The sequence below is a fragment of the Peromyscus maniculatus genome, chromosome 17 (assembly GCF_049852395.1).
Source record: "Peromyscus maniculatus bairdii isolate BWxNUB_F1_BW_parent chromosome 17, HU_Pman_BW_mat_3.1, whole genome shotgun sequence".
NCBI classification, from domain to species: Eukaryota; Metazoa; Chordata; class Mammalia; order Rodentia; family Cricetidae; genus Peromyscus; species Peromyscus maniculatus.
Window position 1 is genome coordinate 45,645,400 of NC_134868.1, and position 19,963 is coordinate 45,665,362.

The window sequence follows — 19,963 nt, forward strand, 5'->3', positions numbered from 1 at the left end:
GTTTGTCCTGGAGGTGGAACCAAGGGCTTTGTGCCCCACCCCCCTCTAGCCCCAAGCTGCTTTTTTAGGGGGTGGGGAATTTCTGAACCAGCCACTGAAGTCATTTTGTTTGCAGACCGGGAAGTGCCCACTTTAATACTAACTTTTGGTAAATAAGAAAACTTTTCCATACCGTAGATGTCACTTGTCAACGTTAGATGATTTTAGGACTCGGAAAGAGGAAAGTGAAGGGATCTCTCTATCCTCTCCGGAAAGCCAAGGCACTGAAACCGGAATTCAAAGTTCTGGGAAGCCAGATGTTTGAGGACAGCAGAAGACAAGCAGCTGCCCCCAACCCCAGATACTCAGTGGCTGCAAAAGCGAACAACAGACCCCGTCGTTTCAAAAACAGCTTGTCTAAGGGAACGGCTGACTTGGAATTCTGCCCCTATGAGCCCCGCTCCCCTACTCTTAGCTATAATCCCCCTGTTTGAGGCATGTAATCTGCATTCTTCCGAACTCTGGTCACTGAGTGACTGGGTCCTGTGCCCTGATCAGGGTGTGGTCACAGTGTGGGAAGGCATCTCTCTGATGTTAAAAAAAAAAAAAAAAAAAAAAAAAAAGCCTGCTTCAGCTGTCTGAGGTTGTCTAAATCCTCAGCTTTTGTTTCTCCTTACAAGCAATTACTAGATATTCTTACATAGTGGGACCAGAATCCAGGAAGGGCTTCCAGGGTGTTACAGCCCTGCAGGACCCATTCTTCGCCTCTAGCCTATCCCCGATCTCCAGTCTCAACTTCTTCCAAGAACCACTCCACCCTTAGCACCCACTAAGGCTGAACATCGGGTCCCCACCTGGAGTCGGCACCCATCTGGGGCCATCATTCCTAGCAGCCTCATAGCTATGTGAGTGGAACAGGGGCTTTAGTCTGAAGTCCGTGTTGGCAGAATTGGTAAGCTTTCTTGTTCTTACCCTCCGAGGAGACCTTTAGTACCCTAGAGGTCCCCCTTTGCTATTTCTAGACCCACACCCACACATCAGCCATTTTCCCTCTTAGCACGCATGTGTGGGTAACGATCCGTTTGTTTGACTCCGTTTCAGGAGCTGTGCGTTCTTGTCGCTGGAGACTCTTGGGAATTTCATTCCAGGGAAACTTCTGTCCCTGGAGGACATTCCAGACCAGGCAACTGGCCTTGACCCATTTTTAGACCTACAAACATGGGCAATAGTCCCTCTGTTCCCAAAGACAGTCCTTTGGCGTGCTTGAAAAAAGTTTTCAAACAAATGGGGCCTCCAGTTAGATGTTGATCTGGTCCTGATATCCCCTTGACAACCAAAGCTGCTGGCCTAAATTTGTCAGGTTCCAATCGACCGTCGTCTTGCAGGCCCTCAACAAAAATGTCTGCAACGAACTGGCAAAGAGTCAGCATTTCCCGTCCCCTCTCCTTCCACTGTGGGGTTAGGGGATCAAACTCAGGGTGTCAGGCCTGTCTAGTAAACCTGCCACCCCACCCTCCCAGCCCCCGAGCCATCTCTCTGGTCCTTTAAGTAAAGGTCTCTGAAGATGTTATGTGAACTGTGTCTTTTTTTTTTTTTTCTCGAGACAGGGTTTCTCTGTGTAGTTTTGGTCCCTGTCCTGAATCTCGCTCTGTAGCCCAGGCTGGCCTCGAACTCATAGAGATCCACCTGATTCTGCCTCCCGAGGACTGGGATTAAAGGCGTGTGCCACTACTGCCGCCTGGTTTAAGATGTGATTTCTGAAGAAAGGTGGTTTGCCTGACTTAAAAACATCAAATAGGAGGGATGGAGCACTGGCTCAGCAGTGAGGAGCACTGGCTGCTCTTGCAGAGGACCCTGGTTTGATTCCTGGAACCCACAGGGCAGCTCACTGACATATTTTTTTCCCCTCCAGACAAAGTTTCTCTGTGTGTAGCTCTCGCTGTCTTGGAACTCACTCTGTAGACCAGGCTGACCTAGAACTCAGAGATCCACTTGCCTCTCCCTTTCTCAAGTGCTGGGATTAAAGGCGTGCGCCACCACGGCCTGGCACTCACTGACATCTCCAATTCCAGTTGTAGGAGCTTTGATGCCCTCTTCTGGCCACCACAAGCACTGCACACACATGATGCACAGACATAGGTGGATTTGCTTTGTGCTCCGGTTGTTTCCATAGCCTGGCTAGCTCCTTCTTCTTCTGCTCTTCATCCTGCTGCCTGTCTTTCGACACATGCTGCATTTCCCCAGCTTCCATTTCAGTCGGTTTCTTTTGGGACTTCTGCTCCTTGGCAGCTTCTCATTGGATGGCTGAAAAGGTCCTGATTGGCCACTGATTATTCCCTCCTCTTTCTAGGGAGCAAAGGGCTCCTGGAAGAACATGATGAGTGATGAGCCTTAAAACAAGCCACTGCTTTCTGCTGTTTCCACTAGCCAGCATGTCACCATTTTCTCTGGTGAACATGCTGTCCTTTGGTGCAAAAGCTGGTGACTTGTCCACAGCAAATTGATATACCTTCTTTTATGCAACACCTACAACACATCCTAAGATCTTAGTAGGGCAATGTAGGCAGTTTTCCTGTCCTGAAGACATTCTCAAATAAACACACTGAGGCTTGTATTAATTACAAAGGCTCAGCCAATAGCTCAGGCTTATTACTAACTCGCTCTTACATTTTAAGTTAACCCATATTCCACGTGGCAGTACTTTTATTAACATGGCTAGTTCATCTCCTGTTCCCTCTGTGTCTGGCTGGCAACTCCAGACTCCACCCTTCTTCCTCCCAGCATTTTCCTCGTCTGGCTCTCCTGCCTAACTTTATCCTGTTCAGCTATTGGCCAGTCAGCTTCTTTGTTAAACCAATCACCGCAACATATATTCACACAGTGTTAAGGACTATTCCACAGCAGGGCAAGATCTGGAATGAAATTCCAAGTGTTCATCCTCTGATTTCTTCTTTGAGGCTCACTCCTCCATTCATTTATCAGTTTGCGAATCAAAACCTGACGAAGTGGTTTCTTGGGCGAGAAGGGCTCAGCTTCGAGAATTCTGGGACCAAGGCCTGGTGCTTTGAACTTTTGTTCATCTGCCTCTGCTTTGCTGTCCCTTTGCCCATCACAGACCTCGCTTGCTGTCCGGTGCGCAGTACGGGGAGTCTGGGGGATCTCATTCCTAAAACAGATACTTATTCCTTTGTTGTCCCCACTGACTTCATGAAATTTTCATATGTGAGCGCTGAGGAAAACACTGAAAATATAGACTTGTGCTTAATTAAGCCAAGGGCACATGTACCGTGCCTGGTGTACTGCCCGCAAGGCAACAGATTTTAAAAAGTCCTTAGGAGCAAGAATTGGAGAAGAGAATGAAAACGCATCAGGGGATAGTGGAGGTTGGGTAAAGGATGGACAGCTCAAGAAGCTTTCTCTAGAAGGCGTAGGCAAGCTGTGAAGAAATCAGTGGGTCATACCGCCAAGGCAGTTGTCTTTTGCTCCCATACGAATGAGTGACTTGAACTACATCCTAAGAACCAGAAGGAGTATAAGGAAGTGATCATCACGTCCGAACTGTGAAAGCATCCTCCACCTCCTGAGCAACCAAGGCATATACCATAATTAACCCTTTCAACCAAAGGAAAGGACGTTGGTGAGGCAGCTTCTCCATGCACACCCCTTGCACAGCAGGTCCAAGCCTTTCACCAAGGAACCCCTAATGGACATCATCTGAGGAGTAGGAAGGAAGAGATGGCCTTGCAATTATCAATATCTCCTGTGACCAAGATCTCCACCAGACCCAAGCAATAAGATTCATTTGGATAGCTCCATGGGGAGTAGAAGAAGGGTGGATGCTTCTGGTCCATCTACTTGTCACGGGACTCCAGACTGAGTACCCTGTCCAGTATGAACTACTTATTGGGTTCAGTTTTATTAAACAATGCCTTGTTGACTTAGATGATGTCAATAAGTTGTCATAGGCTGTAAAAAGCTGGCTCTAGAGATGGGCTCTGACGCACCCACATCAGACAAAAACATGTCTACCTCAAAGTGGTGGACAAATTTTCCTCAAAGTTTCCTCACAGATAAATTAATTTTATTATATTTCCCTATATAATTTAGATTCAACTTTCTGGACTTTTGTTTGTTTGCTTTTGAGACAAGGTTTCTCTGTGTAACAGTCCTGGCTGTCCTGGAACTCACTCTGTAGACCAGGCTGGCCTTAAACTCACAGAGATCCGCCTGCCTCTGCCTCCTGAGTGCTGGGATTAAAGGCGTGCACCACCATCACCAGGCTTCACCTGTCTCTTGTTATACAATATCTTTTCTGTTTCACAACTGCCATCCACATACCTCCAGCTGTGCCTGCCTTAAATGATTTATTATATATTTGGATTTGTTATATATTGTTAACCCTTCATTGAAGAAAGAAATGGACAAGGCCATTCTAGCCAATTGTATACAATTAGGGCCTCAAGGTTTTGGGGGAAAACTAATACACACACACACACACACACACACACACACACACACACACACACACACACACGACTTAAAAGGGACAGCCACTTACACAGTTAAGGAAAAACTGTCATACATAAATACACACTGTCTAATTTTCCTCCAGGGAAAATTTCTCACAACCGATAGTAAGTTTGTTAATCATGTCTCACAATATTAAGAAAGGTTAAAATGTCTGAATGTTTCCAAAACTGGAAAGAAAACAACAAATAAGAGGTCCTCAATGACTTCGAATGAGGGTTAAAAACCATGAACAGCATGGCTTGTCATGTAAGGCTACAATTACAGGTCAGCATTAAAGACATTTAGTTCAAAGGACTTTTGCCATTCGAGTTCTTGTTTACAAAGAATGTTCCCTCATCCCAAACCATTGATATGTCTAAAGCTCTTGTTAAGATATAAACACCTGGGCTGGGGAGATAGCTCATAGGTTAAGAGCACTGACTGATCTTCCAGAGGTCTTGAGTTCAATTCCCAGCAACCACATGGTGGCTTACAACCATCTGTAATGAGATCTGGTGCCCTCTTCTGGCGTGCAGACATATATACAAACAGAACACTGTATACATAATAATAAATAAATCTTTAATAAAAAAAAAAGATGTAAACTCCTTCACCCAGGATCTGTGAGACCAAACAAAACCATAAAATTTTAAAACCAAGTCACAAAAAGTCCAAATAAGTTCCACAAGGTTTGCAGAGGATGTCTTGAGGCAAGTTTGTTAATTCTTAAAGTGATGGTACTCTGTCCATGTTGACAAAAACTGACTTTAAAATGTATGTCTAATCACTTATGTCTTTATTAATGTCGTTAAGCTTTAACCCTTTGGAGAAACTGAGTCACAACAGTAGCTATGGTAATGATTAACTGTACATATTTTTATTTTAAAATATTTTTATTTTATTGTATGGGCATATTGTCACCATGAATGTCTGTCTACACACTATATGCGTGTAGTGCCCACGGAGGCCAGAGGAGGAAGCCAGATCCTTTGGAGCTGGAGCTACAGACAGCTTTGAGCCACTGTGTGGGTGCTGGGAATTGAACCTGGGTCCTCTGAAGAGCAGCTGGTGCTCTTTACTGCTGAGCCATCCCCCCTACTCCATCTTTATCCTTACGAAAACCATCTTGACTGTTCTCTCCTATGATTATATTCTTTATGATAAAAATGAGCTTGTAGGGCTGGAGAGATAGATGGCTCAGGGGTTAAGAGCACTGACTGCTCTTCCAGAGGTCATGAGTTCAGTTCCCAGCACCCATATGGTGGCTCATAGTCACCTGTAATGATATCTGGTGCCCTCTTCTGGCCTGAAGGGACACATGCAGGCAGAACACCGTGTACATAAATAATAAATAAATAAATAAATAAATGAGCTTGCTTAAACTGGGCAGTGGTGGTGCATGCCTTTAACCCCAGCATTCAAGAGCCAAAGGCAGGAGGATCTCTGGGTTCGAGGCCAGCCTGGTCTACAGAGCAAGTTCCAGGACAGTCGGGGGGCTACCTTCATTTTTTGTGAATCCAATCCTAGGGAGCTGTGGTGGCTAGCCCTCTGGAAAGCACTAGAGTCGACAGTAGCATGAGCCCGAAGAGAAGAAGGAGCACTATTAGCCCTGTCCGCAAATGTCCCTTGAGTCCCCTGGGAGGGGCACTCAAAGGGGCTGGTGAAGTTTTCCAGTCCACAACCCTTCTTCCTCAGGCAGGGTTGTTCTCATTACCCCGGTGTGTGTGGTGGATCCATGGGATGACACTGTGACTTAGAGTTTGAATGAGTGTCCATGGTTCAGCCTGCTGCGCCGACTCGCCCTTTGGTAGAGCGATATATTTACGTGGAGCTCCCCTGGGGATTCGTAGAGAATCAGATATTGAGCTCTTGGCCCTGAGATTAGCTTTGCTAGGAGGAGGAAACGTGAAGACCAGGATAAAGGCGTGGCCAATTTGAGCTAGCATGCAGGTCCCATGCCAGTCAGTAGGCTTAGGTACAAGATGCCTCTGTTTACGGCATCATCTTACATCAGTTTGGGAGACACTGAGTGCAGAGTAATTGTTATTTACCTCTCCATTGCTCGAGTTATTTAGAATGTGGATACAGACTCCAAGATCCCCCACTGGGAAAGAGAATCCATCCCTCTGTCATGTGAGAGACAAGGAGTGATCCATCTTCCCTGTAGATAAGGAGGAGGTTTCACTAGTCCAGCCTGAACAGCTGGGAACAGAAGTGACAGACTCTGGCAAGTCTTATTTCCCCACCCATCCTTCTCCTGAGTTGAGGCCAGCATGCAACTTACTCCTGATGGGGTTTGTGTCCCATCCACCATCCAGCTATTTGATTTGTTTAAAAAAAAAAAAAATTTATGGCTGGCCACACGTTCCAATAACAGCCTGTCCTTGTAGATTAGAGGTTCTCAACCTTCCTAATGCTGTGACCCTTAAAAACAGTTCCTCATGTTGTGGTGACCTCCAACCATGAAATTATTTTGTTGCCATTTCATACCTGTAATTTTGCTGCTATTATGAATTGTAATGTAAATATCTGATATGCAGGATATCTGATATTCGACCTCTGTGGAAGGGTCTTTTGACATTCCCTCAAAGGGGTCGCAACCCACAGGTTGAGAACCACTGTTGTGGTGGGGCCATTTCTCCCGATCATTCCAGGTTTGTCCTTGGGTCCTTAAAGTCTAAGCTGCTTAACTCGGCTGTCAGATGACCGCCATTCAAAATCAATTTGCCTCTGGCTGCTGCGCTGAGAGCTGGACCTCAGTAATGCAGCCCACAGAGGGGTTCACACTGTCCTGTAGGAACGCTGCTGCTTTTACATCAGCAAATCAAAGCTTGCTAGGGATGGGGGCCCAAAGGCTCAGGGACCAGGTACTAAAACTCCAGCTGTGAGTCTTGTCCTCTGGTTGGCTCCTGAGTCCACCCATCCTGGCTCCTCCCACACTCACCTCTTCCTCTGGATCCCTCTTCATGCTCACAATTTTTTTTTTTTTGGTTTTTCGAGACAGGGTTTCTCTGCGTAGCTTTGCACCTCTCCTGGAACTCACTTGGTAGCCCAGGCTGGCCTCGAACTCACAGAGATCCGCCTGGCTCTGCCTCCCTAGGGCTGGGATTAAAGGCGTGCGCCACCGCCGCCGCCCTCATGCTCACACTTTTGCCTTGTTTTTTAAACCTTTCACAGAAGCTCCTCTTAGGTCACCTCACTGCTGTCACTTGGTCTATCCCACAAGACCAAACCAAAGCAATACTTCTTTTAGAGTAGAGTCACTCCAGACTCAGAGCCCCTAGAGTCACTGCGCCCCCCCCCACCCCCAACCAGGAGGAAGTAGCTAGACAGAAAAATGACATCTCTATCATTTATATAGAAAGGGTCTGGAGGGCTGGAGAGATGGCTCAGAGGTTAAGAGCACTGGCTCCTCTTCCAGAGGTCCTGAGTTCAATTCCCAGCAACCACATGGTGGCTCACAACCATCTGTAATGAGATCTGGTGCCCTCTTCTGGTGTGCAGACAAACATGTAGTCAGGATACTGTATGCATAATAAATAAAGAAATCTTAAAAAAAGAAAAGGATCTATAATAAAGGACACCCCCTCCCCAACACACACACACCCTCATCCCATACCAAAGTCAAGACCCTGAAACCTACCTCAGAGTTCCAGGAAGCCAGATGTTTGGAGACTGTGGAAGAAAAGCAGCTGCCCCCTCCCCCAGACACCTGGTGTTTGCAAAAGGAGACCACAGATCCCGTAGTTTCCAAAACAGCTTGTCTAAGGGAACCAGCTACCTCCCCATTCTGCCCCAGATGAATTCCCACCTCCTTCTGCCCCTAAGCTACAAAATCCCCAGCTTGAAGCATGTTATCTGCAGTCTCCTGGACTCTGCTCACCGAGTGACTGGGTCCTGTGCTCTGTCCAGGGGTGGGGTCAGAACTTGAGAAGGCGCCTCTCTGGCGTTAAATAAAGCTGGCTTCAGCTGTTTGAGGTCGTCTGAATTCTCATTTTTGTTTCTCCCCACAAACTTAATTCTTACATATTCTCATAGAAAGTGTAGATTTTTCAGTCATCTTTGGGATGGGCCAACCTCTTTTCCCTGGGTGAGTTTATGTTGGGATATACCAGCATTATATTGTCAAACCCATGAATGGGTTGCATGGTGTTGTCCAGGGACCTGTGCCCCTCTGCCCCAGCACACAGACAGACACATGTGGCCAATTTCTTGGTTGATCCTAGCAGCAGGTTATCTCATTCTCACATACTAGGTGTGCTTAGTGATAATAGTTGAGTGAGTCTGTCACGATGACACACATCTGTAATCCCAGCATTTGGTATGATGAGGCAGGGGGATTGATAGCACAGGCAAACCTGGGCTACACAGGGGACCTTAATCTTAAAAATACAGTTGAGTGAATACATGAAAAGTGAAAATACTGAGGCTTATCAACCTGGTGAACAGGCCCAGTCTACAGCATAAAATATTATTATTATTATTATTATTATTATTATTATTATTATTGAGACAGGGTTTCTCTGTGTAGCTTTGCGCCTTTCCTGGAACTCACTTGAAAGCCCAGGCTGGCCTCGAACTCACAGAGATCCGTCTGGCTCTGCCTCCCGAGTGCTGGGATTAAAGGTGCGTGCCACCACCGCCCGGCAAACATCTTAATTGTGATTTAGGAATTTCTTGTTAAACGCTGGGGTGAACTGTGAGTGGGATTAGTGGCCCTGTCTAAAGGTGGGGGTGGAGGGGTGCGGTAGATGACTGTGTAGCTCCAAAAAGCCCCCACCCTTTTTAAAGTTTTCTTTCTATTAAGAGATTTTCTATTCGTTTTTACATATCAACCACGGATTCCCCTGTCCTGCTTCCTCCCACCACCGCTCCCGCCCTTTCTTTCTTTAAAAATTTTTTCTTTTATTCTTCTTTCATACATTGCATCCCAACTGCAGTTTTCCTTTCCTCCATTCCTTCCAGTTTCCTCCCCACACTTCCCCTCTCTCCCAGATCCATTCCTCCTCCGTTTCCCTTCAAAACAAACAAACAAAAAGAACAAGGCTTCCAGGGATATCAACTGAACATGGCATAATGAGTTACAGTAAGACTAGGCACAAACCCTCATATCAAGGCTGGATGAGGCAACCCAATGGGAGGAAAAGGGTCCCAAGAGCAGGCAAAAGAGTCAGAGATTACCCCCCCACACACACACACACTCCAACTGTTAGGAATCCCTCAAGAACATCCAGCTACACAATCTATTCAGAAGACCTAGCTCAAATTCTTGGCCTATAGGGAGTGGCACTATTAGGAGGTGTGGCCTTGTTGGAGGAATTATGTCACTACAGGGGCAGGCTTTGAGGTCTCATATGCTCAAGCCACACCCAGTGTGGGACACAGTTCACTTCCTGTTGCCTGTTGATCAAGATGTAGTACTCTCAGCTATCTTTCCAGCACCATGTCTGCCTGCATGCTGCCATGTCCCACCATGAGGATAATGGACTAGCCATCTGAAACTGTAAGGGAGCCCCAATAATGTTTTCCTTTATAACAGCTGCTGTGGTCATGGTGTCTCTTCACAGCAATAGCAACCCTAACTAATACAGTCTGTGGTTATCAGAAAAGCCCTTTAATCAAAGACTCAGTATCCAAAGTTCCCAAGCAGGTAAGCTTGATGATTTCTTCAACAAAATGCTTAAAAGGCAGTCTCTTGAAGCTCACAGCACTGAGTAGTAGTTAAGCTCAGGTACCCAGCACCCCTTAGCATCTGACTTTTAACCATGGCTTCCATTTTTATTAGCCATGTCAACCTTGGGAAAATGACTTACCCTATCTGTGTCTCATTTTCTTTGTCCATAAAATGGAGGTAATAACATCACAGGCCGTCTAATATCATTGCAAGGATTAAGGAAAAACCCAACTCGTGGTGCTTTGTAGAAGGATTCATAAAGTACTGATTTTTAAGTGGCAGGTTTCTCATGTCCTTGCGTGTTTGTGGGTTCAGATTGTTTACCTGACAGAAGATGAGACAGGGATAAGCTTAGAGTTATGTGGTATTGAGTAATAACTAAATCAAGTCTCTGGACCTGGAGAAACGGCTCAGCAGGGAAGGATGCTTGCTGCCAAGCCTGCCTACCTGAGTTCAGTTCCTGAAACACACATGGGAAAAGGAGAGAGCTGACCCCTGCAAGCTGTCCTCTTGCTTCTGATGTGTGTTGTGACATATTGCACGCCCACATATACACACCAAATAAATTAATGCAAAGGCATTTTTAAAAAATGGAATGTTTTATCAGAAGAAGGGATAAAGGTCGTGGCAATTATACTGTGATAAGTATTTACCAAACAGATTTCATGAAGCATTTTTGAGTATTGTCTTTATATAAGGCCTGAAGACTTAGGCTTTCTTATTTTGCATAGTCTTAAAGTTAATCCTAAAACTCCACGTTAGAGGGAGCCGAACTTGAAGAAGTTAAGGGACTGACTAAGATTCCTGTCCTAGTCAGGGTTTCTATTGCTGTGATGAAACACCATTATTAAAGTACCATGAGGAAGAAAAGGATTTTTTGGCTTACACTTCCACATCATGGTTATCATCGAAGGAAGTCAGGACAGGCTCTCAAACAGGGCAGGAACCTGGAGGCAGGAGCTGATACAGAGGCCATGGAGGGGTGCTGATTACTGGCTTGCTCCTCATGGCTTGCTCAGCCTGCTTTCTTCCTTCCTCTTTTTCTTTCTTTCTTTCTTTCTTTCTTTCTTTCTTTCTTTCTTTCTTTCTTTCTTTCTTTCTTTCTTTCTTTCTTTCTTTCTTTCTTTCTTCCTTCCTTCCTTCCTTCCTTCCTTCCTTCCTTCCTTTCTTTCTTTCTTTCTTTCTTTCTTTCTTTCTCTCTTTCTCTCTCTCTCTCTCTCTCTCTCTCTCTCTCTCTCTCTCTCTCTCTCTCTCTCTCTCTCTCTCCCTCCCTCCCTCCCTGCTTTTTTTTGAGACAGGGTTTCTCTGTGTAACCACTCTGGCTGTCCTGGAACTCAACCCGCTTTCTTATAGAATCCAGGCCCTCCACCCAGTGGCGGCACCATGAAAAATGGGCAGGGCCCTCCCCCATCAATCACTAATTAAGAAAATGCCCCGCCGGCTTGCCTACAGCCCCATCTTATGGAGGTATTTTCTTACCCAAGGTTCCCTCCTCTCAGATGCCTTTAGCTTGTGTCCAGTTGATAGAAAACCAGCCAGCACGATCCCAAAGCTTGTGAATTGCAGTAGCAGAATGCAAATGGCTTCTGGTTCACTTTTCAAATTTTATTTTAAAAAATTGTTGCTGTTATTATTTGCATGTGCATGATGTGTGTGTGTGTGTGTGTGTGTGTGTGTGTATGTGTGTGTGTGTAGCTGCAGATTGTGGCAGTATGTTCGTCCTCCATCACCGTGACAAATACCTGAGATCATTAACCTAAGGGGTTTACTCTGGCTTCTAGTTTCATTTCATGGTCACTTGGCTTTGTGGCTTTGGGACTGTTGTAGCCCTGTATAGCATGGGGAAAGTGAGGTCGAAGAGGCATGAAGGTACTGACCTAACTCTTTCAAGGGCAGGTCTCCAGTCACCTAACTTCCTTTTACTAGGCCTTACCTACTGAAGTTTCTACCACTGCCTGATAATACCACAGGTTAGACCATGCCAAGCACACCAGTCTCTGGATGACACTCAAGATCAAAACAGTGAGAAACAGGAAAAGGACATAATGCTGTTCCCAGAAATCCCCCTCTCTGATCTCTGGGGTGCTACCTGGTTGATCCCCTTACCAAAGCGAGCGTGCCTCTCCTAAGAGAGAGCCAACCTCTTTCCCAACTAGAGCTCATTTTAAAAGTCACTGCCAGCCGAACTCCAAAGGGCCGGGGACCCTCACAGTCTTTGCTTTAGTTCTTTTACATTACAAAAGTAGAAATTGCTAGAAAAAGGTTTTGTCCAATTTAGGTATTTCTTTCTGTAGGCTCTGAAAGAGAGAGTAGAAGTCACCTTTCAGAATGTTTGGTCCCGAAGGCAAGGTTTGGGTGAATATTGCTGAAAATCTAGATGCTACGGGTTGGGTGTCAGTATGCTTAGTGTGCATGAGACCCTGGACTGTATCCCAGCACTGCAAAATATTTTTCTTTTTATTATTATTATTATTATTATTATTATTATTATTATTATTATTATTATTTGTTTTTTAGAGAAAGGGTTTCTCTGTGTAGCCCTGGTTGTCCTGGAACTTGCTCTGTAGACCAGGCTCGCCTCAAACTCACAGAGATCTGCCTGCTTCTGCCTCCCACATGCTGGGATCAAAAGCATGTACCACCACCACCTGGTGTGACTCTGTGTGTGTGTGTGTGTGTGTGTGTGTGTGTGTGTGTGTGTGTGTATGTGTATTGGTTTTTCAAGACAGGGTTTCTCTGTGTAGTTTCAGTGCCTGTCCAGATCTCGCTCTGTAGACCAGGCTGGCCTTGAACTCACAGAGATCTGCCTGGCTCTGCCTCCCGAGTGCTGGGATTAAAGGTGTGTACCACCATTGCCTGGCTGTGACTGTATTTTTATACTTAAATATGCAATAATAGGTTCTCCATAGAAAAATCTTTAAATCTTTTATCTCATCCTACAGACTTTTTAATGTGATCCCCTCCCTACACCTCCAGCTTTTTTGATACCTGTGTGTGTGTGTGTGTGTGTGTGTGTGTGTGTGTGTGTGTGTGTATGTGTGTTCGTGTGTTGCTACACCAAATCTTATTTGTCTTTGAAGCTCTTCCTAACATTCTTCCGTGCCCAAAGCATCTTAGGCATACTTCTGGGTCTTGGGCAGAATCTCTCAATTCCAAATCCAATACTTTCTCCTGCACACTTGTAACTTGGAAGCGTGTTGCGGTATCAGGATAGAAATCTGGTTTAATTCAACAAACATTCATTGAAACAAGGACCAGCTATAAGCTGCAGTTTGACTGTGATGCTTGACTGAGCCTTGAGACTACTGATGGCCTGGTGTTGTGTCAGCTGTAGGGCTTACTCGAATAAGTTAAAACCAGATGCTAATAGCCAAGTGCTCCCACCAACGACCAGCAAGCTATCACACATTCTAGCTGCCCGGGTGAATCCAGAATGCTTTCGTCTGATTTGGGTGCCATAGTGATTTTGCAAACTGTAGTTCTGCTACCGTGTAGTAGGTTTGACCATGCCCATGCCCAGAACTGGAGAAGAAAAGAAGTAGTTCCCTGACCCCTGGAAATCCCCTTTGTTCTCCATGACAGCCTCTGAGAACAATGTAGGTACCACACCCCTCACAACCTACTCTTAGTAAAAATCCAGTCCTGGACCTTGGAGGGGATGCATTTATATCCTGGGCTCTTCTCCATCCATTGACCATTGAGTAAAATGTCCAGCCTGCTCTAGAACTGTTTGGTTATTTGTTGTTGGTGTTGTGTAGGAAAGCAGCTGGTTCTAAAATAAGCAATGGAAGCACATAAGGAACAAAGAGCCCCTGATATCTGTCACTGGGTTTTGACTCCTTTGTATCCTCCCAAGTTTCCGTGTTTAGAGGTTGATGTGGGATGTTCTGTATGCTGTGAATCTACATTGCTCTAATTGGTTGATAAATAAAATGCTGATTGACCAGTAGCCAGGCAGGAAGTATAGGCGGGATAAGCAGACAAGGAGAATTCTGGGAAGAGGATGGCTGAGTCAGGAGATGTCAGCCTGCCATCCAGGGGGCAGCATGTAATGGCACACAGGTAAAGCCACGGAACATGTGGTGACATATAGATTAACAGAAATGGGCCGAGTTCAAGTGTAAGAGCTAGTCAGTGGCAGGCCTGAGCTAATGGCCGAGCAGTTTTAATTAATATAAGCCTCTGTGTGTTTACTTGGGTCTGAGCGGCTGAAGACTGGGCAGGACACAGGAAAACTTTCAACTACAAGAGGTGGGGGCCTTTGGGAGGTGAATGGACTGTGTAGGCTCTGATATAATCAATGGCTCAGCATGCTGACAGGTTCACAGATGAATGGGTTGGGAGGAGGGGCTTTGCACTCGCTGCTCCTGACCACCATGATGAGCTGAGCAGCTTTGCCCCACTGTGTACCTGCTGCCTGCCATGATAATCCATGGAGCTAGTGACCCTGGACAGAGAACTCTCCCTTCCCCTCCTCCTGACAAGTACAGAGCAGGGAACTCTCCTGTGCAGTGTCAGATGATGAGAGGGAGCTCTGGTGTCTATCTCTAGGGGCCAGTAGCATTCTGCCTCGCCCAGTTGTGACAGAAAATGTGTTCCAGGTGTTGCCAACTGTTTGTCTCCACCCCTGTGTATTGTCACAGACGTGTCCCAGCTGAGAAGCACCAGTGTGAGGTTTTAAAAGTGAGGGATTGCTGGGATTAAAGGGGAGACCTTGCCTTGGAGGAGGTGGGAATAGAGGGAGGATGGGGGGGGAAGGCTGGGGTGTGGGAGGAGGGAGGACAGGAGAAATCTGTGGCTGATATGTAAAATTAAATTAATTATAAAATAAATAAATAAATAAATAAATAAATAAATAAATAAATAAATAAAAGTGAGGGATTAAGAACAAGAAGGCATCCTCTTGCAGGCTTCCCAAGTATGATATGTTTGTACTGCTGTGGCTTTTCGTGGACTGTATCATAAGAGTTGAGAATGGCGGAGACGTGGGCCCGGGTTCGTGGAAGGAACGTGTTCGCTTTCCACTACGGTGATAAAAAATACCTAAGGTAAAGAACTCAAAGGAGCAAAGGTTTATTTTGGTTTGTGGCGTCAGAGGTTTCATCTGTGACTGCTGGGTCACATTGCTTTTGGTCTGGTAGGTACAATATGTCATGGCAGGGATGTGTGGTGGGAGGAGATTAATGTGCCTCATGCTGACTGGGAAGGAGCCAGAGAGGAGAGAGGAGAGCAAGGGACCAGGGCTCTATTAACCCTCCTGAGAGCACTTCTCTAGTGACCTAACTTCCATGAGGTCCAGTGCCCCAATCGTTTCCCCACGCCCCAACCTGGTGACTGCCTTTGGGGGCGTATGGAAGATCAAACCCACAGAGCCCCTGAGGAATTCCAGAGGAAGATGGCTGATGGGAAGGGTGAGTTCATATAGAACTCAAGAGAACAGAATCCACTGTCTAGGGTGGCAGTTTTCAGTCTGTGAGTTGTGACCCCTTTGGCAAACCTCCATCTCCAAAAATATTTATATTATGATTCATAACAATAGCAAAATTACAGTTACAAAGTAACAACAAAACTAATTGTATGGTTGGGGGTCACCACAACATGAGGAACTGTATCAAAGGATCACAGCATTAGGAAGGGTGAGAAGCCCTGGTTGCTGATTGGTGATGGGGTGAGATGGAACATTTGTGTGACGTAGGAAATACATATGTCTAGCCCATCCTCCTGAACCAAATTCCAAAGAGACGAATCACGTGCTCCTTGGGAAGATCAAGCTTGGGGAGAGGTTGGGCTGTAAATCCTGGGAGGGAAGACTTTAATGCACTTGGAAATCAGGCCTGAAATACTCATAACGTTTGTCAGTCCACATTTCAGTGTTCTTAAGTAAGTGTGCAGGGCGTGGGGAATGAAATATGGCAGGTATTTGATTTAAAAAGCCTGCCCAGATTTAATGTCCTGATAAAATGTATTAAATCTTTTAAGGTTTTAATGAATCTAGTATGTGTTTCATAAATCAAGACCTCTGCTAAGCCGTCTCCTGGTTTAATAAGAGCAAACTAGGAAATTGCTGTAAGCAGAAGCAAAATGCATTTATATCACACTGAAAAGTAATAGATTTTTAAGCTGAGGGGGTCTTTCTGGCCCTCTTAAGCTGTTTGCTTATTACATTGCTCCAACTCCTTCAAATATTAAACCACAGGCAAGCATGTGCTTAACCGTATCAAGATGTGGACCAGCACAAAGGTAAATATTATTTGTAAGAGTGAAGAAAACAAAACCAGTGTTTCCTTAACGCCTTAGCCCTCAGATGAGGGCCATCTTGATTTCTGAACTTAAGCTTGGCTTTGTGGATCTACATTAAGGGGAGGGTTAAAATAGTTTTTGATTTTTTTTTCCTCCACCCCCCCCATCAGTTCTTGGGGTGGTACCCAAGGACCTGTTCATGTTACTAAGCCAGTGCCCAACGTACTAGCTGAAGCAGGCCCCTTACTTCAGAAATCTTTATGAATGGTTTTAAGCGTTCTTTCTCGGATTGCGTCTCCATTCTCACCCCCCTCACCCCCACCCCCCACCCCGTAACACATCGCAGACTGACATGGTAAGTATGTAAAAATCAGTCTTGAGATTTACAGCTGCCCGGAGTGGTTGTCAAGGGTGATGGACCCGGATGCAGCTGTCCAGAGCGAGCCTTCAGACAATCGTTTGCCTTGTTTCCGCCGCCTAGGCTATGGTGCTTGTCTCCATTCCCCTTCCTCCTTCTAGCCCAACTGCTCAAGCTGCAGGCCGGGTGGGGAGAGGCCTTGGGGATTGGGGCGTCACAGATGGGTATCTCCAGCAGGCCAAGCCCGCGCTCCACCACCCAGCTTCCTTGGTAGATGGGTGAGGTTCTGGGTGAGATGGTGGTTGGGGAGTTGGGGGAGGTGGTGGTGGAGGAATGAAGTGTGTGTGTGTGTGGGGGGGGGGGGGCGTAGGGCTTGAACATTCCAGCGCACAAAAGCTGGCAAGGCTCGTGAGCTCTGCAGGGGACGGAACGGGCTCCATAAAGCTCAGTGTGGAGAAGCCTGTCCAACCTCATTAGCTGTCACGGGCAACAATACTGATCTGGCAATAAAGGCGATTCCAAACCTGTTGGTCATTAATCACCCGCCTGACAGTTGCGAATGGAAGTGGAAAAACTTCACCCCCTCTCCCTTACCCCCCCCCCCCTCCTCTGGCCCACTGGAGTTTAGAGTTACCTCCGGGTAGATGTGTGTTCCCTGTTACGCCCTGGTCTCTTCTCCCGTGGCTTTTTCCAGGGTCCCTTTCCGCGTAGAGAGGCCACAGGATGGTCAGCGCCTGGAAGCCGGACAGTGACTCTGCACACAAGGATCAGAGGGGAATGAGGAAGTTGAAAAGGGGGTGGCCTCCAGAGCCTGCCTTGTGCCCTTGGCAACCATGAGATCTGGAGGATTGTCATCAGTTCCCTAGGCCACCTTTCCATACCCCCCTGGTCCTCTGGCACACCTCCTCCTGGTCTTCAGCCACCCGAATGCCAGCATACTTTCTTTGATGTTCCTTTCCCGGCCCCACCACCCCCAACTAAGCAGAATCTGTTCTCAGAACTCCTTCATCTCCATCTTTTCCATCCCCAGAGACCCCTGTTGTTCCCAGCTTCATTCCGGGTAGGGGCATATGGTGAAAAGTGATGTCTGGTGTGTGAGAGGTAAAGTGTGTGTGTGTGTGTGTGTGTATGTAGCGGGGGAGATGGAGGTGTGTAGGAGCCCCTGAAGTCTCACAAGGAAAGCAGTTTGGCTACATGCTCTGTCCCCTCTGGGTTACACAAACAGAGAAAGGGACCAGAGAAGGAAAGCGGTGTGCCGAGACTCCTTGCGGGTCGTCTAGGAGACTGCCGGGTTCTTAAGGTTGCTGGCGGGAGCTTCCGGGCACTTGGACCAAGTTGCCACTCGGAAGGAGGACATTGGATTTCTGCTCAGTTTCACAGCAGGTAGAGGGGAGAGGGGTGCGAGGGTTGGCCAAGCTGTTCTGAAACAGTGGCCCCATGGAGCTACGGGCTCTGCTGGCAGGTCCTGGAGCGTAAGCTGATAGGTAACGCCGCCGCGATTGCGACACAGTTTCCAGCGGCTGGAAATAACCCTCCACTTGCCCACACCTTCCCGTGGCCTGGAGTTCCTCACTGCCCGGGGCCTTGGCTGCATTAGTTGGTCTGCTCTGTTCTGAACAGACTTCTTGCTACTCCTCAGACCATGAGCAAGAGGACGGTGGCTTCTGTCCAGTGCTGCCCCGCAGAGCTTCCTCTGCCAAGAATAAAATGGAGAGGAAGGTGAGGCAGACTCTAGTACTTCAGGCCCATTTCCCAATTCCTTGCCCGCTCTTATTTCTCTTGCCCCTTACGTTTTCATGTTTCCTGTAATCCTTTGGTTGTTCTTAAGCCCAGCGACGCATCAAAGCCACTTTGAGGAAGTTGGGAAATATACTGATGTCCGGGTCTTGTTTCCATTCCCTGATACATACATACATACATGCATACATACATGCTTTAATTCTCTCTCTCTTCCCTTCCCTGCTTCCCTCTGTCCTCTCATGCTAGGGATCACCTCACCTGGGATAGCTCCTCTTTTTCTTTGCCTGGTAACTCATTAAAGCCACTGCCCGCAGCATGCTTGGGTCTATTTACAGAAAAGCAGCAAAAAGTATAGTTCCCAGCTGGGTAAATAATGCACAGACACACCTTAAAGAGATTCATTTTATTATTTAATGTGTATGTATGTGGGCCTGGGTGTGGGATGGCGTCCATGAGGATCAATGGCTGCAGGTGTCAAATCCTTTTGGAGCAAGAGTGACAGGTAGTAGTGAGTCACCCCATGTGCATGCTGGGATTAGAACTCAGGTCCTCTGAAAGAGTAGTATGTGCTCTTAATTTCTGAGTCGTCTTCTAGCACCCATATATTCCTTTTTTTTCCATGTTTTTTTATTTTTTATTTTTTTATTTTAAGGCTTGGTTTGAAACTGTGTAGTTGTTATAGAGCTGGGAGAGGAAAGAAATAATGAGTGGACCAGGAATATCACCCGGAGGGAGGCAGTTGGGGCTGAGCACTGGTGGGTGAGAAGGGTCAGGGTAAGGGGGGCAAAAGGAGGCAAGGGTGCCACAGCCCACGGAACGGCAATGGCGAGTGAGCAGGAGCTGGAATGTTCGGGCATGGGCTGGGAACCGGAGTACGACTGATGAGGTAGAGGATAGCTTGAGTCCTCTGTCCTCCTTCATCCTGAACTGATTCTTCCTAGGTACCCACAGAGGCACCGTGAATCTCCCTAGGCAAGTGCTGTAGGCTGTCCAGGAGCCCCTTCAGGGCTTGAAACTAATGGGTGTCTCTAGGTCTCTTAATCAACTGTGTAAAAAGGGAAAAGCAGGGGCCATCCACTGTGTTACACAATTCAATACGATGCAAATCAATCTGATGTAATCCAATCCAGTCCACTTTGGCATATACTTATTAAGTGCCCATTATGTGCCAGTTCCAGGCTTTTGTGAGTCTACTAAATGGACAAAGATATTGGCCCTTCCGAGCATAAAGTCTTTTTTTTAAAAAAAAATTTCTGTCATATATTACATCCCAACTGCGGTTTCTCTTCTCTCCACGTTCGTTATCCCTCATCTCCTTTCTCCCCCCAGATCCAAGCCTTCTCCATCTTCCCTCAGAAAAGGGTGGGCCTCCCAGGGACATCCACCAAACGCAGCATACTATGCTACGATAAGACCAGTTGCACACCCTCACGTCAAGGCTGGACGAGGCAGCTCAGTGGGAG

The 19,963-nt window shown here is 46.6% G+C and overlaps 1 protein-coding gene across 1 annotated transcript in view; it reads right to left on the minus strand.

Annotated features, from left to right (window-relative positions):
- The window catches only part of Erlin2 (ER lipid raft associated 2), a 37,660-nt gene extending 20,151 nt beyond the window's left edge, over nt 1-17,509 (minus strand). Inside the window, exon 1 of the mRNA XM_076553580.1 lies at nt 17,395-17,509. The gene's annotated coding sequence lies outside the window, so the exon portion shown is untranslated. The remainder of the gene's footprint in view (nt 1-17,394) is intronic.
- Nucleotides 17,510-19,963: the final 2,454 nt, after the last annotated feature.